This window comes from Neofelis nebulosa, chromosome 7, assembly GCF_028018385.1.
Source record: "Neofelis nebulosa isolate mNeoNeb1 chromosome 7, mNeoNeb1.pri, whole genome shotgun sequence".
Taxonomy (NCBI): Eukaryota; Metazoa; Chordata; class Mammalia; order Carnivora; family Felidae; genus Neofelis; species Neofelis nebulosa.
Window position 1 is genome coordinate 99774130 of NC_080788.1, and position 18281 is coordinate 99792410.

The window sequence follows — 18281 nt, forward strand, 5'->3', positions numbered from 1 at the left end:
TAATTATTTATAGATTGAATGAAAATCCTCTTCCGTATCTTACAGATTCAAGTTAACTGTAACGTGGGGTTTTTATCTGAGTGGCATGTTTCTTTGTGGCTTTGAAAATATCTGCTTCTCTAAAATGGCAGTTAAAAAATCTGAGTAGAGATAATTATGGGCTTAATTATAAAGAATAATACAGCCAATTAAAAGCATTTACCGCTCATCTGTTGATTATGAGAGACTTGAGAAGGGCATCCCTGACCTCTCCGAGTTAATGTTTTGTTAGAGAATAAGACAAAAGTCACTCATGATTATAGAAGACCATAGATGCCAGAGAAGGGTTCCAGAATGTCATAAAGGTCAGAGGAGGAGGGTAGCCTGTGTGGGTGAGGTTATGAAGCCTCCACAGGTGGGATTTCAAAAGAAAGAGCTAGGGTAAGGAAGAACATATAGTAGGGTACATAGTAAGCAGAGAAGTTGGAGCTTGGGGTTTTTGAAGATATAATTTATAGTAAAGGAGAATCAATCCTGAGTTATTATTTTACTGTATGGAACACAAGAACATATGGATGGAAGGGTCCATTGGATTTTTTCCAAAAGGGCAAAACATGTCAATGAGTCTTAGCATCCTCTGAAAAACTCAGAATAATTCCTTCTAGTGAAAATCTGATCTTTTTCTGGAGTCTATACAGGAGAAGGGGAATTTAACAATATATTTTTTAGTGAAAAAATAATATATGCTTATTGTTTAAAAAGTAAACAATTTAGAACCAAGAATTGAAGTTTACTTTTTGGGTACACTCTTTTATTACAGAACAAAGGCAGCACCACATAACATTTATTCAGATTACTCAAATAGCACAGTCTTCTCTCTTCGAGTTCCTCCATTCCAGTTGCCATGTGTAGTGAAAAAGCATGAATATCGGGATAAGACAGATCTGGATGTAAATCCACTTACTAAGCTGCAAGGACATGGGCATAAATTCCATGAGGACCTTTTTCTGCTCACTGCTATGTATATCCAGCATCTAGAACAGCACCTGGAATATGAGTGCTTCATAAATACTTGTTGAGTGAATTAACAATCAACCTCAATTTCCTCATTAATAAAGTGGGGAATGTAATACCTAACTTGAGTTGTATTGAGAAATTGCATAAGAAAATGCTAAGGGAAGTGTCTAACAGTACCTTTCACGCACCAGGTTTCTAAAAACATGATATTCTCGGGGCGCCTGGGTGGCTCAGTCGGTTAAGCGTCCGACTTCAGCTCAGGTCACGATCTCACGGTCCGTGAGTTCGAGCCCCGCGTCAGGCTCTGGGCTGATGGCTCAGAGCCTGGAGCCTGCTTCTGATTCTGTGTCTCCCTCTCTCTCTGCCCCTCCCCCGTTCATGCTCTGTCTCTCTCTGTCTCAAAAATAAATAAACGTAAAAAAAAAATTTTTTTTTAAATAAAAAAATAAAAACATGATATTCTTTACATTCTCAGATCAAGGTGCACCTAACTATATCTTTCATTGATTAATTCCCTTTTTATTTTTATGACTGTACAGGTGGTTTTTAAGACTATGTGGCTTGGGGCACCTGTGTTGCTCAATTGGTTAAGTGGCTGACTTCAGCTCAGGTCATGATCTCATGGTTTGTGAGTTCAAGTGCTGCATCAGGCTCTGTGCTGACAGCTCAGAGCCTGAAGCCTGCTTCAGATTCTGTGTCTCCCTCTCTCTCTGCCCTCCCCCGCTTGTGCTTTCTCTCTCTCTTTCTCTCTTTCAAAGATAAACATTAGAAAAAAAAGAATATGTGGGTTAATTTCAGTAGGTCCAAGAACATGATGAAAATGTGTCTTTACATGGATTGGGAAAACAAAACATTTATTGGCTTTGATGCTTTTTGCTGGCCCAGTCAGCACCTACATTGAGAGAAATGGAGACAAGGCTCAGAATGACAGTGGGGTGAATCAGTGATTTTCTCCTCTGTGCCTGTGGGAACACTAGTGGGTTCACTTGTTTTCAATGACAGGATCAACCAATTTAGTTTAACAAAAATGAAAGCAAGCTAGTTGAGCTAGACTTTTGCCACTCAAGTTAGAAATAAGTCAATCAAGGGCGCCTGGATGGCGCAGTCGGTTGAGCGGCCGACTTCAGCCAGGTCACGATCTCGCGTCTGTGAGTTCGAGCCCCGCGTCGGGCTCTGTGCTGACAGCTCGGAGCCTGGAGCCTGTTTCCAATTCTGTGTCTCCCTCTCTCTCTGCCCCTCCCCCGTTCATGCTCTGTGTCTCTCTGTCCCAAAAATAAATAAAAAACATTGAAAAAAAAAATTTAAAAAAAAAAAAAAAGAAATAAGTCAATCAAGGGCTTGTTCCCTTTAGTCAATACAGATAAAACTCCTATACTGATAATACCATAGAATTTTATGAAACTTCAATCCAATATTACGTTTGCCAAGAGCTGTGCTATATGCTAGGGATACCGTGAATTAAAAAACTTCATTCTACTTTTAGATTCAGGATGAGATTTGCAAGTGACAAAGATGATATAGTGAAGCTTTGCCTCATGTTTATCAGTTGACTTTTGAGAACAGTTTAGGTAGGCCATCAAAAGTGACTACTCTTAGGCCCACAGTTGGATAGGCCTCTGAGTAGTAGAGGTTGGCTCAACCTTAAAAATTAAGATCTCCACCCACCACCATACATACTCTGGATGGCCAGTCCAACCTCTGGCCGAAGAGTAAGAAAAAGTTCCTTTTCCCATCCTCATTGCAAGACCCACTTGTGTTCCTGTTCGAGAATGACTGTCGTTGGGCTGTCCTTTTCTGCCACCAGAGATTGAAAGGGAACCATCCATTCCCTTTAGGAGTAAATCCATATCAGTCAGAGCTTCTGGTCCTAGGTCTGGGAAGTCCAAATAGTTGATAGTACCTTTCCTAAAGTCTGGCTTATTCCATTTTTACAAAGTCCTAGAATGAACAATACTTTTCAAAGACACTACAGTCTAGGGCTAAACTTGGATAAAAATCTTTGATTACAAGGGCAGAAATAGATCCAATACATTATTAAACAGAAGACTAAACATCTCGATTGGAAGTATGTGCATTCCAGTTAATACTGAGAAGGCAGAGTTTTCTGTTAAACAATAGGTGTTTGCTTAGTATGATGATTTTAAGACAGACAGGAAGGAAGGAAGGAAAGAGGGAAGAAAAGAAGGAAGTTTCACTGATGTTACCACTGCTAAAGACAAAAGAAGCTCTCTTTTTTTAAAAATTTTATTTATTTACTTAGGACAGTGAGAGTGGGGGGGGGGGCAGAGAGAGAGAGAGAGACACCCCAAAATAGGCTCTGGGCCTTCAGCACAGAGCCCCAGGAGGGGCTCCATCTCATGAACTGAGAGACCATGACCTGAGCTGAAACCAAGAGTCGGACGCTTAACCGACTGAGTCACCCAGGCACTCCAAAGCTTTCCCTTTTAAATGACACTTGCTTCATTCAAGTCTCCCCATCACCTGCACAGGGGATGATGAAGCCTCGTGTCCTAAGTATCTGCAGTTTGTCAGTGACTGCACTCTCTGAAGGTGTACAACTGAGCTACATTTTGGTGTTTTCTTTGTCTCTTAATTGGTTAATGGGTATCTACTACATGCTTACCAGGAGCATTGCATTAAAGAAGTCCAGAGCATCACAGCATTATTCGTTTCTATATTCTCTCACCAGTAAAGCCTAAAAGAATTTTTAAAATAGAACACATTGACTGGCTGATAAAGTTGATGGACAAATTACAATGTGAAGAAAGGAGAGACAGTATAGTCAGGTCGGATGCAAAAGCTGTGGGGAATTGCTGAATCAAAGACTATGGGTGTGCACTTGCAAACCAAGTTTACCCATGAAGAGCTAAGCTCGCCTGGGGAGTAGGGTCACCTGAACAGGCAGAAAAGCTTCTTGGCGACTGAAGGATGCAGGACAAAGGAAATCAAGCGTGGCCCTGGTTTACCATGAGATTGTAAACACAGGGAGGCTAAGCTGAATCAATCTATTGATTGATCGTTACTTAAGAAAAGCAGAAAACAATTTAGTGTTCTGCTGGGCCCAGCGATGTAGCGAGCAAAAATATATGTGCAGTGAAGTTTCGGTTATCCTGTGTGACTAAGCACAAGTCAGTCTTTCTTTTCTCCTCTGCTGGACAATGTGGAGGTGACACACTAACGGAAGTGAAGAGAACATGTCCCCGTGATCATTTGTGTGCTGTTGGAGAAGTTGGGAAATGGTTTTCTGCAAGTCTTGTGTATATAACCATTCCTAACGGAGAATTTCATTTCAATTCAAAGAAAGTTATCTTGCTCTTATTCTTCTTGAAGGGGAAATCAACTACAAAAGAAGTCTAAAGAAAAAACAAACAACTCAATGTTTTGTCTGTTTTTCTATTGTTAGGCTACTTCTTCAAAGATTTTAATGTGCATTTATTTGGGTCAGTTCTAGATTTGCGGAGGTACTGATTGGCAATCTAATGATGTACCCTTTTTTTAATGTTTATTTTTGAGAGAGAGAGAGAGAGGCGGTGGGGGGGGGTGGGATGAGTTGGGGAGGGGCAGAGAGAGGGAGACACAGAATCTGAAGCAGGCTCCAGGCTGTCAGCACAGAACCCAACCTGGGGCTCGAACTCACGAACTGTGAGAACTAATGATATACTCTTAACAGCTGTGCTCTAGGAACTCCCAGAGGCCAGATATGAGAGTGGGACCCAGATCCCCCCTCTTCTCAGCCTTTCTACCCAGGATTTCTTGAGTCTGTTGCACAGTGTGATCAGTTGTATTGCACAGGGAAATAGATAAGAGATAGATAATTGAGAAGGGGAGGTTGTAGTGGGCTTCGGGCACCAGAGAGTGGAGGGGGGCATAGTAGAACATACAGCTGCAGGATGGGGAACATTATGGACTTAGGATAAATGAATAGAGACATTTCCTGCGAAAGTTGGAGTAGAGAGACAAAAAGGGGACACCTCACTGCTACTGGCAAGGAATGGCGGCGATAGAGTGTGCACACTAGGGACAAAACTTAGAAGAAAGGTTACATTGGTTTTGCATTTTGGTGTTACGTACCTACCTGGTTCAATCTCAGCTTTACTTCCATTAACTGATTAAGCTTGTGGGAAAGCCTTAAAATGTGCAGTTGATGCTAATGTGCTCACTTCTAAAATCCTAGAACCCAGAGGTCCAAAGGGGCTCTATGTCTGCTTCCTGATGCAATGCAAGGGAATGTGACTTATTTGTATTGACTGCGTAGAACGCCTTGTGGATAAATGGTTTTGAGTGATCTGTTTTATAACCTTTTTGTGAAACTGTAGGGTAGGGGATATAGTATTAGTTTTTTTTTTTTTTAACGTTTATTTATTTTTGAGACAGAGAGAGACAGAGCATGAGCGGGGGAGGGTCAGAGAGAGAGGGAGACACAGAATCAGAAGCAGGCTCCAGACTCTGAGCTGTCAGCACAGAGCCCGACGCGGGGCTCAAACTCACGGACTGTGAGATCATGACCTGAGCCGAAGTCGGACGCTTAACCGACTGAGCCACCCAGGCGCCCCTATAGTATTAGTTTTAGTGAGGTCTTCCCTTCCCTTATCAGAAGTTTTGATTGCTAGAAAAACCATAGATTCTAAAAACAATTTAATTGTCAAAATTCAGAATTTTTTTTTGAAATTTAATGGGTCTGGCCTGAAACAATAATTATTACATAACTGTTCCACAAGTCAAGACATTTGTCTTAAAGCCTACATTTAAGTGTCTTTCTCAGAAAATTAATTAGAAACAAGCTGCTTCAGTATTAGTATGAATCATTTAATAAACTATGTCTAACTATAATCACTGATAGTTCTGTAAGCTTAAAATTTATTTCAAATGAAAAGTTGGTGAAGACTCATCTCACCTCCTTTGTTGCAGGATAGACTCTGCTTATATTTTTCCACAATTCTTATCTACCTTCTTGAAGACCAAGGCCACCTGTAGCTTGCAGTGCCATCTGTATGGGAATTGAGGGTCCCTTAGGAGTGAGAAGCCCCCAGGGAAGCATGATCCAGGAATAAATGTTTTATGAGTATCTACTATGTAAAGACAAGTGATGGTATAAAAGTACTGATCTCCTCCATCTGTATCCAGTTAAAATTCCAGTATAAAAGTAGTAATGGTGGTAATAATAATACTTGACAAGGTACCAGGTGCCATGAAAGTACTATGCTAACCAATAATGCATACTGTCTCACTTAACCCTCACAAGCACCCTATGAGGTTGGGATTGTCATCTCTATTAATAGTTGAGAAAGCTAGGGGCGCCTGGGTGGCTTGGTCGGTTAAGCGTCCGACTTCGGCTCGGGTCATGATCTCACGGCCCGTGAGTTCGAGCCCCGCGTCGGGCTCTGTGCTGACAGCTCAGAGCCTGGAGCCTGTTTCGGATTCTGTGTCTCCCTCTCTCTCTGCTCCTCCCCTGTTCATGCTCTGTCTCTCTCTGTCTCAAAAATAAATAAACGTTAAAAAAAAAAATTTAAAAAAAAAAAGAAAAAAAGAAAAAAAAATAGTTGCGAAAGCTAAAGTTCAGGGAGCTGTCTACCTGAGATTTCACAGTTACTAAACGCGAGAGTTGAGATTCTAACATAAATTTCACTGATTCCAAATCTATTTGTACTAGTTTGCTAGGACTGCCATAACAAAATACCACAGAGTGGGTGACTTAAACAACAAGGATCTATTTCCTCAGAGCTCTGGAGGCTAGGAGTTCAAGATGAAAGTGTCAGCAGGGTCAGCTTCTTCTGAGGCCTCCCTCCTTGGCTGGTAGATGGCTGTCTTCTGTCTCCACCTTCAAGAGGTCTTCCCCCTGTGCCTGTCTGTGTCCTAATCTCCTCCTCTTCTTCTTTTTTTAGATTGTATTTATTGAGAGAGAGAAAGAGAGAGAGAGGGAGAGAGAGAGAACACGAGCAGGGGAGGGGCAGAGAGAGAGAGAGAGAGAGAGAGAGAGAGAATCTCAAGCAGGTTCCACACTGCCAGTGCAGAGCCCGACAAGGGGCTTGAACTCACAAACCATGAGATCATGCCCTGAGCCAAAACTAAGAGTCAAATGCTTAATCAACTCAGCCACCCAGGTGCCCCTAATCTCCTCTTTTTTATAAGGACACAAGTCATATTGGTTAAAGCCCACTCCAATGACTTCATTTAACTTTAATTACTTCTTTAGAGGCCCTATCTCTCACATACTGAGTTACTGGGGGTTAGGACTCCAACACCGGATTGGTGGAGGGACACAATTCAGCCCTAAGTCTTTAAGCGATGAAGTCTGTATATTGTCTATAAGAGGAAATATTAAGCCACTAGGCATTTCCACTCTGGTATGAATTATCTTTTCCCCAACTAATTTCTTAGGGGAAGATTTCAATGATGAAACTGATGGAGAAAGTTGGGGCACTGGGTCCTTCAAGAAATGAAGAAAACCCACTGAAAGTGGGAATAAGAAAGGAGACCTGGGGGTGTGGGGAAGCTGGCATCTCCTAATTTGCTTTTTAGGGGAGGGCCAGACTTAACAGAAGTAAGTTAAACACAAGCCTCACTTTCTATTTTTATGTCTATAGTTCATCTTTCTAGCTTCTTTACATTTTTGCTCTGAAAGTATTATTGTTATCCATCCAAGCCAGCAGGCTTCTCAGCTGTCGGAAAAGCTCCTTAATAATCTCATTGTCACTTCTAAAATGGTACCAAAAAAAAAGTAATAAGCTGCTTGATTCAATTTAAAAATAAGTTATTAAAAACTGTAGTCCTCTGTTGATATTGATTGGAACCCAGAAATTGTTAGGAGGTGTTTGGAATACTTAATGAGAATTCAAAGGGAACCAATCATGAAGGACATTTTTTTTCCAGTTTCCATCAGAGCTCTTACATCTAAAGCGATATATCAGAGAGTAAATCAGAGCAGTGCTCACAACTTGCCTTCTGATAGTCCTGTTTCTGTAACCTCTTGAGAGCCAGACCTAATGGGAGGAGGTGGGGCCTTCCCCTCCACTTCATCTCTCAAGAGCAGGCTCTCCCATTACTGTTCTTTCTCCCACATTAGTGGGTTTGTTCATGGGTGTATACTTCTGAATATATCACTTGTCCAGAAGCAAAATTAACTACAAATCTCCTTTTTGGACATCAAGCTCAATGTTAATAATCCTGACAGCCTGTTAAGAGCTTCCTAAATCAGGAAGGGCTAATAGGCCTCAGTCTGCACACCAACACTGAATGATTGATTGGTAGTGACCCTCTAGGAGACAGTGGTGTTACATGAAGGTTGTGAAGCCATTCTTTTTGTTTTTTTAACAGAAAGAATGGTATAATCAATTAGTGGGGTCCACCATGGGAGAGGGACTGGCAGCATAAGCATAAATGATCTTCCATCATTAATAAATTCAGAGCTACAATTTATTGACAGCTTGCCTTGTAGTAGGCCCTGGGCACAGCACAGTACATTCATTATCTCAGTGAATCTTCACAACTCTGCAGAATAGGTGCTTTATGTCCCCTTTGTTAGGGGGAAGAAATTCAGGCCTAGTGGGATTAAATAATTCGCCCAAGATCACCCAGCTGCTAAGAGCTGGCACAGGAATTTGTACCCTCACAGTCATGATATAGACTCCTTGAAATAGTACACCAAGTGTGTGGATCAGGATTTGAGCTGAGGTGGTGCCACAGACAGAGCTACAGTGCCCCAGTCACCATGAGAATACAGGGCACCACCAAGGGCCAGGGCACCCCACTTCCTCGGATGTGCCCTCAGTACAGCCCTTCTGGCATGGAGATGGGGGAGGGGGGTAGGAGTGAGGTTGGCAGGGAGGGCGGCCTGTCTCCCCAGAGTGAAGTCCACACTATGCCAAGCATCTAGGGGTGCAGCAGATTTGTCTGCCCTGTAGGAGTTTGAGCCCAAGTTGAGGGGGACAGGTAGGAAGTACAGAAACACGTAAGATACCTTTGGGCCCAGGTAAATGTGGAGATACTTAAACAGGCTTACTGGGTGGGACTGGGAAGTGGACTACTTTGGCGAGGGATGAAGGCCTCTGGGGAAAGAAACTGAAAGGCAGAAAGGAGACAGTGATGGGGGGATCTGGGAATACACACCCAAGACAGAAGGAGTGACAAGTGCAAAGACCCTGACCTACAAGGAACTTGTCCTGTTTGAAGGAAAAAGCCTCATTTATTTGCATTACCTTGTTCAAGACTAAAGACATGGTCGTGCTACAGGACTGTCTGGGATTCCCCTGCACAAAACCACTGGGTGGAGAAGACAGAGGCAAGAGATTTGCCCTCTCTTTTCTCTCTTCTCTCCTCCACCCTCTGAGTTATGTCTCAGTGCATGTAAATCAGTGAGGTCACACGTGCCAGAGGCTTCAGCTCTGAGAAGGACTGAATTAATTTGCTTGGAGAAGAATGTGAATTACAGCACGTCTTACAGAAAATGTGTATTGATAATATAATGGTCACACATTGATCAAACTAGTCATGGAGAGAATCCCTCAATTAACACAAGAGAGTTTATCCTTGTAGAGAATAGGTTAGAAAATTCAAGGAAAGGGAGGTCATTGTCACTAGTCCTGCTACATAAATCACATATTTCCCACAAAGCAGACTCCCTTTCTTCTAAACCGAGTGAGCTTTTGAAATAGCTGTGGAGGGATGGATACCTCAGGTTAATGGATTTAGAGTGAAATTATGGGTTTTTTCTTGGAGTCTTTTCCCACATTGATTTGATTCACATTAGTTCGTGTATTGTTTTAAAGTAAAACAATGTACATGTCTTTCATAATTATTATAGATAAGACAATTATTGGCTAAAAGCCTGAAGTTGTCTTTGCAAAGTGGCTTAGCCAAGCTTCCTCTAAGACAAAACTTCTGGCATTGTTGTCCCACATGCTTATGCTTATTTAAGAAACATTCACCAGGGGGCGCCTGGGTGGCTCAGTCGGTTAAGCGTCCGACTTCGGCTCAGGTCATGATCTCGTGGTCCGTGAGTTCGAGCCCCGCGTCGGGCTCTGTGCTGACGGCTCAGAGCCTGGAGCCTGTTTCAGATTCTGTGTCTCCCTCTCTCTCTGCCCCTCCCCTATTCATGCTCTGTCTCTCCCTGTCTCAAAAATAAAATAAAAAATGTTAAAAAAAATTTAAAAAAAAAAAAAAAAAAAAAGAAACATTCACCAGGCTCTACCTATGCACCTGACCATACATCCAAATTCTATGCCAAATTCTTTTGGAGATAAAATGACAAGCAGAGAAGTCATGGTTTCCACTCTTGAGAAACTCGCATTTAGTTGGGGGCCTGGTTAGATAAGTACTTGAAAGGGCAATTAAAAAAAATGATAGTAGCTAAAAATTGTCTGGTACATTATGGTTTGTAGATTTTCTTCATATACCTTTGTTTCAGCCTCACATTGATCTTTTGAGATAGTTACTAATATTATGCCCATTTCAAGATGAGGAAAATGAAGCCTAGAGAGGTCAAATACTCAAGACAACTAATATGGGACAGAGGCAGGACACTGTAGTAGTTAAGACCTCTGGGGTCAGAGAGATAAAGTTGTCTTGGCCTCAACTCTTACTAGTTTTGTAAACTTGGGCAACTTCCTTACGTTTCTAAGACTCAGTCTCCCCATTTTTTTTTTAGAAGGACAACCTTCCATTAAAAAAAAATTTTTTTTTTGAGAGACAGAGTGCAAGTGGAGGAGGGGCAGAGAGAGAGAGGGAGACACAGAATCCAAAGCAGGCTCCAGGCCCTGAGCTGTCTGCACAGAGCCTGACACAGGGCTCAAACTCATGAACTGCGAGATCATGACCTGAGCCGAAGTCGGAGGCTTAACCCACTGAGCCAGCCAGGCACCCCTCAATCCTCCCATTTGTAAGGATAACAGTAGTATTCACTTCCTATTGTTGTATTAAGTGAAAAATGTATTGAAGGTGCTTAGCGCAGGGCTAGGACCACAGTACGTGCTCGGCGAATGTAGACGTCACTATGAGGAAGTGGCAGAGTGAGGGATGAATCCCAGCATCTCCAGCCTCTCAGTGCAAGGTCCTGCACACTGTGTGGACTCCAGCATCTTTCTGCTTAGGTCCAGAACATGGCCCTGCCACTTATTTACAAGGGTGACTGGGGGCAAGATACTTAACTGTCCTGTGTCCCTGTTTCCTCATTTGTGACATGCGGCAAATATAGTGGCTGCCTCACAGGCTGATGTGAAGATAAAGTGATTAGTTACATATACTTCGAACAGTATTTGGCACACCGTGAGCTCCCTAAAGGAATTCACCAGAAAGGTTGAAAGACGGGGGTGGGGCGAGTTTATCCAGGAAGGCTTCTTCCAAGCAGCACCAGCCACATGCATCCTGATGGGACAAATGCCAGCACAGCCTGCTGATCCTCCACGATGCACAACTGGGGGAGGCGTCGAGGCATCCTAGCTAGATTTGCAAACCTACATCCACCACTTCTCTTGCACCTGTCAAAACTACAGGGGCTGCTGAGCAACAAGAAAAACCTAACTTGCCATAAAATCATTTTTCCCCCCAAATACATCTGTCCACACTTGAAGGTGGCAAAACACATCAGAGAATTCGCAATCCCGCATGGGGGTATGAACTTGTCAGCTTGTTCTGTCAACAGGCTTGATGTCTGAGCAGTGTTGTCGTCACAGAGCTACTTGTTACCTGCCAGGCTTGACTGCTTCCCTCCCAAGTGGCAACTGGAACTGGAAGCTTCACTAATGGAGAAGAAAGCTTTACCAAGCCCTGAACACAGTTAAAAGCCCCAGACCTTGACTTTGTGAAGCGGGAGGTTTGGTCTCCACACTCTCAGCTGCGTTTGGCTGCGCGGCCTTGAGGCCCTGGCCCTTTGTGTTATTCCCCCACCTTCACTGTTCATTCCCTTCCTCTCCTCCAAGGCTGTCTAATGGGGACAGAAGTCGGGTCAGCTTTGTTTGCCACTCAGTGAAGTATTTGTCAGATCAAGTGACTGTTTATTGTACGTCTATCAGGTGCTTACATACATGACCTTGTTTAATACTCAGCAACCCCCTGAGAATTTGAATATTGGCCTGCTTGATGACAGTGTTCAGTATATGTGCTGCCGCAGCAAGCACGACGTCAGAGTATTTAAACCATCGTGCGGACAGTTTGCTTCTGTTGTCTGCAAGTCATGGGAGTTTGGGTTTTGTGATAGGGGACTGTTGTTCAGTTCTGTTTTTTACATTCTGGGCAACTAAAAGGGATGAAATGTAAGCAAACTGTAGATTACATAAAAAAGAGGAGAAAGTAATCCTAGATCCAGAAAGTAAATTAGATGAAACTCGGTGGCTTCTCATAAATGTCATTCAAACAGGTCTTATTAAAATCTGACTGGACAATGAGAAGACACAGGTCACTGGCCTTGGGGTCAGACCCACACGGGATCAAATTCTGACTCCATATGTGGCCTTGGGTAAGTTATCTCATTTTTAGAGAGCCTTCATTTCCTCAACTACAAATCAAGAGATGACAATAGTACATTACAAAGTGGTATAAGATTAAATAAGCTAATGTTGTAAAGTACCAAGCTCATGGTTACCACTAAGCTATATTTCCCTCTCTTTGAATCATACCTCTCTATCTTTTTTTTTAAAGTTTTATTTTTAAGTAACCTCTACATTCAATGTGGGGCTCAAACTCATAACCCTGAGATCAAGAGTCACATGTTCCATCTACTGAGCCTGTCAGGCACCCCTGAATCACACCTTTCATTAGTGGATACAGAAGGGGACCTTCCCAACAATTCAAAGAACCACAACATGAATGTAATTTTATTATTAAAAACAACAACAAAATTCTTTTGCCATGACCTGCCCAGACAGTTTTTTAAAAAAGCCACTTAACAAAGGAGACTAGTGAGGCAAATATATATATATATTATATATATATTATATATATATAATATATATATATTATATATATAAATATAATAAATATATTATATATAAATAAAATAAATAAATTTATAATAAATAAATATAATAAATAAATAAATAAAAATAAATATAATATACTTATATATAATATATATTATATATATAAAATATAATAAATATAATAAATATAAACATATATATTATATATATAAATATATATATATGTATATTTAATAGTGGCATTGCACCATTGAGTAAGAGGGATTTGGGGCTGCCATTACAGCCTTTTCAGTTAATTTTCTGGGAAACCATTGCCAAACAGCAAAAAGAGATTAAGGTCAATTAACAGAATTTTCAGTTTCTTAGAGGAAGCTCCATTGGTATATGACATAATTGCCAGAAGTGAGTGTAGGTTTTGAGTATGGCCAATGGCTTCAGGAGATCCAGGTTGGACTTAGGGAACGCAATGTGAACTTAGGTCATTTTGCTCTGGAGGGTTCTGCTTTCCTGTCTCACTGATGATACCCAGTACCAAGGTCGACGATCTTAAAAAACAAATGATGCAGATGTGAGCATCTTCTCGTTGCTTTTTAGATGTAAAAAGGGCATATGCACAAGCCACTCATTGATAACCTAAGTATCATAAAAAGTCACTTGGGAATAGTACCTTTCCCACAGACTGGCTATGAGAATAGTTATTTTGAAAACAGCTCTTTTAAAGTTGTTCAATCGTAGGCAAAAGAGTAAGTGAAAATGTCAATTAATGTCCTGGTAGAAACAGAATCAAACTTTAAAACAAAGATATGATTAATGATGATTCACTAACTGTTTTTCTTTTTTTAGAGTTACTGTTTATCGCTTCCTCTTGGCAACTTCTTCCATGTCAATTTTAGTAATGACATATGGATAAATTATCAGGCTTCATCCATTAGGTAAGTGTGATTTATTCTTCAGTTTTTTTTAAAACAAATGGCTTGGTGGTTTCCACAGAGGGAGATGTTTTGCTTGTGTTAAATGACTAATGGTACAATTTGTTTTACATTACAAAAAATGGAGAGTAATTGACTTGAGAGCTTGTTTGCAAAGGATTTTTGAAGAAGCATTTCATCTTCTGAGAATAAGGCATGAACGAAGGTCCTAATCAATCCTCCTGTTTTGAAAAATTGAAGACTGTTTAAGGGGAAAAAAAACCCAGAATGCAAGGAAAAGAGATTTTAGGAAAAGCACTGAGCAGAAAAAAAAAACAAACAAACAAAAAAACCTGATGGATTTAAAAGTCTATTTTCCATAGGCTTTTAAATGTATAAAAGTGGGTTAAACCAATTTGTGTTACACAGCATTGTAAAAATGCTTCCTTAAAGTTTTTTCAAAATCAGAATAAAGGCATATTCATCATTGTCTGAAAGACTCCTGCTTTACAAAAACAAAACAAAACAAAAACAAAACTCAAAACTTCTCTTACCATGGGTGATTGGTTGTGGGTACATCTCTTCCTCCTGTATTTGAAACAAGTTCTGTGTCAACTGAGATCCTTACTGATGGAACTGGCATAGGATGGGAGAAAAAAAGAAACCCCCAAAGTGATGACTTTAGGAAATCCTCTCCAAAGGTTTTTCTCTCCACTGGGTTCATATCCTCTTGGTTACCACACTATTGAAAATAATGTAGGTTGGTCTCAAAAAAACTAATGGAGGGTTATGTGGCTGGTTCAGTCAGTGGAACATGTGACACTTGACCATGGGGTTGGGAGTTTTATCCCCACATTAGGCTTAGAGCCTACTTAAAAAAATTAAATAGGGGTGCCTGGGTGGCTCAGTCACTTGAGTGTCTGACTTCAGCTCAGGTCATGTTCTCACAGCTTGTGGGTTTGAGCACTGCATTGGGCTGTGTGCTGACAGCTCAGAGCCTGGAGCCTGCTTCAGATTCTGTGTCTCCCTCTCACTCTACCCCTTCCCCACTCATGTTCTGTCTCTTTCTCTCAAAATAAATATTAAAAAATTAAATAAATTTTAATAAGGAAATAATTTAAGAAGGCTAATGGAAGTTGACTTAAGAAACAACTAAATTCTAAAAGAAAATATCTAGGTTTGTAGAAGACATAATGATTAAACCACCATAAGGATAGCAGAGTGTCCTGAACTTTATGGTAGACTCTATTTCAAAAATATTTTTTTAGATAGTGAATGCTAATTGATAATCATGAGTAGCTTGGGAAAATCTACATATTTTTGAAAAAGTGACTTGACAGGTATATCAGTAAGCTATTGCTGTATAACAAACAACTTCAAATTGTAGTAGCTTAAAACAACAATCACTTATTATTTCTCATGAATCTACATGTTGATTGGGTGGTTCTGTTGATCTTCACTGGTTTAGCCAGTGCTTTGATTTTAGCTGGGGCTTACTCAGTGGCCTGACAATTAAGTGGCAGTTTGCTGGTCTATGACGGCTTCAGCTGGTATGATTGGACTCCACTCCACATAACTTATCCTGAGAAGTCCTACTAGGCATGTTTTTTGGCAGTTATGGGGGTCCATCAGAAATGTGTAAACAGAGGAAGCAGAAATCTGCAAACTCTTTTTCCAAGCCTGCATGTGTATGTGTCTTCAATTTGTTATTTTCCTATTTCCCTAAACAGGTCACATGGCCAAGTCCAGATTTAAATTGGAGCAGAACCACAGAGTTATAAGGCAGAGAGCATGCATATAGAGTGGCCATTGATTGGGACCATTAATGCGATCAACCTACCACTTAAGGGTAGTAAAAGTGAGTGAAAATTGGTATGGTGGGTAATACCCGAGCAGCAACTAAAGAAATCATCACTAAGATATAAAATAACCTGAGAAGATTTCCTGAAGGAGAAGGAAGGGAAACCCATTTCAGGTGGGAAGAAGCTATATTATGTGAATAATATTTAATGGAGATATAATAATTTATGTTACCAATTCCAATTAATAGACATGCAAGCTGCTCTACTCTTTCTCTATTTCAATTAATAGTGATTTATCTAGAATCTATGTATTTGTCTATCTTACATATAAAGGTAAATGGTGTATTCACACACACACACACACACACCATGCAAAAATACTAAAACCTACATTCTTAGAAATGGAGTTATTAATTCAAGTAGCTTTATACATTATTAGAGATATTGTCAAATTGTCATCTAAACAATTGCCATAAAATTTGTATTCCTACCCACAGTGTATGAGACTGTTTTCCTCAAGTTTACATTAGATATTATCAAATTTTTAAATCTTCGCTGATCTAATAGGCGAGAAATAGTATCTTGTGATTTTTATGAAATTTTTGGTTGAAGGGAGAAGCAGCTCCCTTCACATATATGGGCCATCTGTGTTGCTTGTAAATTATCAGTTCATCTCTTCACCGTCTTTTTAAAAAATAATTAACCCCAACTTTTGTAATACTTTGTTTCAACTTTTAATTTAATTTTCAATGTGGTTTCTTTTGACTTTTGACCTTTATTTACTTTTATACTTTGCACTCTTTTCATGCTAGTATTATTCTTCTTTATTCCTAAAAAAAAAAAACACGCTTGCTTTTTTCTATGTAAATTTCATTCCTTTCAATTTTTAATTCTCTTATTTTATAACTAACCATTTGGTTTTAATCTCTCCTTAACCTACCACTAAACTTTCATTCTCTGGCTCACAGCACAACAGGGCAGACCAGAAGCTGCTTCTGTAGCTCCCCTATTGCACCCCTGAACCCCCTTAATAAATCTCTCACTCTTTCATCTCCACCTTGGGTGCCTCAGAAAATTAAATAGCTAAGCTTGCCCGGTACAACTCCTATTTTCTCTTGGACAGACGGTGCTCTTGTTTTACTGAAATGGTGATAGTCTTGATAACTTGCACTATCCAGAAACTACTTCTAAAAATTACTTCTGGCAAGTTGGTGAGTGGTAAAGAGGATCTCTGCTTTGTACTTGTCCTTAGCCGCACCATTTGGAATGACTCCATAACCATGCAATGCTTTCACAAAGTACACAAATGAAAAACTAATAAATCTTGTGTTCCTCTATATTCTTAGGCAATGGCTGTGGGACAGACCATGTTACTAGCATACCAGAGGTGACATGGGAAGTCAAACCTCTGCTCTGACATTGGTGAGAAACTTCTTGATAGATACACATGGGAGGTGGCACTACAGAATGTCTGTACAGACAGATCCTAAGTGGTGGACAGACCCTAAAGTGACCCACAATGATACTTGTTTTCTGGTATTCACGCCCTATAAATCCCCTCCCTTTGAGTGTGATTGAGACCTAAGACCCACTAATAATCACACAATATGGCAAAGGTGATGCGATGTCATTCCCATGACTGGTTATGTTACATTAGATAAGACCCCTTTTGCTAACTCTTCTCTTGCTCTCCTGCTGGCTTAATAGAAGCAAGTAAACTCTGCCTTTTCCGTCCCTATCCAACCTGCATCCCTGTCCCTGAATGAGCATGGCCTACACTTCCAGGCTGCTGCTCTGGCTTCCTGGGACCTCTTTTCTGGCACAGGAGATGTGCCTGCTTTGTGTATGTGTCAGTTTGGCTTTGCATTTATCAAAATTTTTATCTTACTTTATAAACCTTTTCTAGGAGTTACTATGGGAGGGTATTCAGGTTTCTTAGTTTACTATATTGCTGAAATTAGATCAATCAGAAGTGGATTTTTCTGAAGATCTAATTGGATCATATTTCTTGTCTTTAAGTGCCTTAAAATTTTATTTGGTAACAAACACTTCAATGCCTCAAAGAGTCAGATATCATCCTGCAGTCACCTTCCTACTCAGTATCTTTAGGCTCCTACATGTGACCACAAATCACAAGACTGGACGCCACCTGAGGAAATCCCACTGCTTCTTACCTTCAGGTACAAATTCATCTATGAACACATGCCTGTACATACACATGTCTTTCCCCTTCCTATCCACAGAGTTTCTGAAAGGACACCAACAGGCCAGAAACCAGGGAATAAACTGCAGCCATAATGAACCGTATTTCATTCCCTGAGAATGCATGTTCTCTTGGCTCTTCTTTGAACTTACTATAGTTTCTAAGGGGGCTATTCTCCTTCCTCCCACCTGGCAAACCCCTGTTCAGCATTCAAAACCCAGCTCAGTGATCTTTTCTGCAAAGTTTCTCCTGCCCTTTTATTGCCTGGCACATCTTTCTATTTTATTATTGGATTCATCACATTACACCTTTGCACAAAAATGTCTACCGTCCTCAATAAGCTATGAGTTCTTTGTTATCTCTAATGCCTGGTACATTGTCTGGCTCATCGTAGGCACTCAGCAAATGCTTACTGACTTTCAATTATCAGGGTTTCGGCATGCCATCGAGGAAATGTATC